We start from the raw sequence: 2,867 nt of genomic DNA, 5'->3' as shown, positions 1-2,867 counted from the left end.
GAGCTTTCTTCTAGATAGGTTTGCCTTATCATTAAGAAATTCAATTTTTAGTTTAATTCTCTCTCTCTCTCTCTCTCTCTCTCTCTCTCTCTCTCTCTCTCTATATATATATATATATATATATATATATATATATATATATATATATATATATATATGAGCTAAAGATTAAATTTATATATTATATTATATTATATTATACTTATAAAAGCATGCAAAATAATAAAATCAAACGTTGAGATAATCGAATGGTCACCAGATAGACACCACTACTTAAAAGAGTTTTACGAATGAAAAATGGGAAAATGGAAAGTTTATAAAAAAACTTAAAATTTAACAGCGTCTGTTAAAATTGTTTTAAATAGTGTGTTAGTGACCGGTAGTGACAGATTAAAGAGTATTTACAATTACTGAGATATACCTGGTCTGGCATTCAATCCATTGTGTATTGGTGTTAGATGGTATGACTAGCCACAGAAAGAAACCACGGTAATCTAAGGCTAAAGGAATCACTACTAATAAAAATATAAACCAAAATAAAACATAGGACTGCAGCCTCCTTATATAAACTCAGGAACACCAAAAACACCCCGGGCATGCACTCACTACTCATCATAACAAAGAAATAGATATATTACTCTTTGATCCCTAATCAATAACAATCTATACTCGTATAATTTTTTATTGTGTGCATTCATATTCATATTAAAAACCCTTTTTGCTATTTATTTAAAAAGAAAATACAACATTCTTATATATGGGTCGTGGAATTGCATTAATCTGCAAAAGATCTAGTTAATTTGCACATTCTTTTAAACATTCATTTTAATTCCTTATTAGATGTTTCGGTTTTCTTATGGGATGATCATCTTCAGTTAACTATTACGTGTAATTATATTCATGCAGATATTCTACATGAGTTATACTTGCGTAATATTTGCATAAAAAGGTTATAGTAAACACAAACATCTTTCTGTATATTTATGTATGTGTATATATATATTTGTTTAAAGATTTTTGCCTACCAAACTCCTCTGTCAGTTTTTGGTCCACAGATATGAAACTTAATATATAGGGTATTCAAACCTATGCTACACTTTATAGTTGGGTGTTATTCAGGGAAAATCGGTACAAAAATGCGACGGCATTACGAATATGCATGCGTAACATAATAGCTATTGGCACATGATTTAATTTTTTAGTCTTGCAGAAAACATGCTTCATAGCTGAGGCATTAACGTCAAAGGAAAAAGTAAATCGTAAGCTAAACGTTTTGGTTTCGATTCTCGGTGGTGGCGCACGAGCCATTTTTTTAAATTTTTAAATCATTGCTATATACTGGATCCAATATAATATAATAATAAATACGAAATCTGTATTAATCAAAATTAATATTTAAGCGTATTTTACGACCGGGCAATGCCGGACGGCTTGCTAGTATATAATAAATAACATGGGTAGATGAAATACAGAGGAAAAATATGTTTAAACATATACATAAACAAACGAATAGACTAAATAAAGAAATGAATATACAGAAAACAAATAAACAAACATATAACAAAACAATAAAATAAATTCAATTATCATAATAAAATAATATATTCAATATGTGTGTACATGTGTACATGTGTGCATACTCTCGAAAATTATGGACATCAACACCTAACATCTTGTACAATACATTATATGTTGGTAAATAAACATAATATAATTGAAAATCATTGAAAATTTCTTCTAATATTGTCATTATTCTTTTATATGCTAACTCATACTCATGGCGTGTCCTATGAACCGCATTGACATAGCCTTCAAACACAACTTAAAAAAATATTTACAGTTTTTTTTTTTAAAATAATATAGAACTGGAATTTAGTTAGCAAAACAATAATAGTTACAATAAGATTGACCTGGTTACATGACGCATGTAACTTACAAAAAACGAGGTTATAACATATTCACGTAAACAAACGAGTCAGTCGAGCCAGATATTAGCTGATAGGAGATTTTGTCTCTGGCGGTCCATTGAAGCATCTCGTGGACGTAATTAGAAGATGTAGAAACCAGATGAGAGACGTCTGCAAGGTTCGAGGGAAGGTGGAAATAATGTTATATGTAAATTGATGTTTCCTTCGGAAGGAAGTATCTTCATTAACAGCATGTTATAGGACTTCAAAGGGAAATTTTTTAAGGAAATGAAACGAAGGTTAGTGGTTCGGTATTAAACGGCCACAGTGTATGTAAGTACACGCCATCATGATATTATTGTCTGTTACGTTTGTACATATGTTTTTTGAACTGTAATTAAATGTGTAACACACACCCACGCACTCACAGAGACGAACAAAAGTATGTATTTTATACATACAGAAAAGAGAATATATACACACATTTCATTTGGTGTCTGGTTACACGTTAACAAAGATACGTTTTGTATATACTAGTAATGGAAAAATTCCAATATTATTCCGATTCCGATAAAATTACCGATTCCGATATTTTATAAATATTTATATATCTGACTATACAGTTGTAATTTTTTCACGATCAGCGTAAAAACATGTTAAATGTGCGTATATTTTCTCAAACATAAAGATACACTTGCAGGGGGGTTTCTATATATTGTTGTCTTACTGGTATGAAAAAATATTTATTATTATAGTATTATTACGGCAGTGGAAGTCTCATTTCTTTCTGGACAAATGGGCTTTATTCAGCCACCATGGTTTTGTACAGTTAAAGTCGCGTCATCATTTTCCATCTTTAGAAGGAAGGTGGGATGGTCTCTATTTTGCTACAGTTTTAACCGCCATTTATTTCTATCTCGTCGCCTCCACAAGATTTCTACCTATCCATTCTCTTGGGGA

This window comes from Euprymna scolopes, chromosome 12, assembly GCF_053919585.1.
Source record: "Euprymna scolopes isolate OS-2025 chromosome 12, ASM5391958v1, whole genome shotgun sequence".
In the NCBI taxonomy this organism is placed as follows: Eukaryota; Metazoa; Mollusca; class Cephalopoda; order Sepiida; family Sepiolidae; genus Euprymna; species Euprymna scolopes.
Note: the sequence above shows the minus strand (reverse complement) of the source record.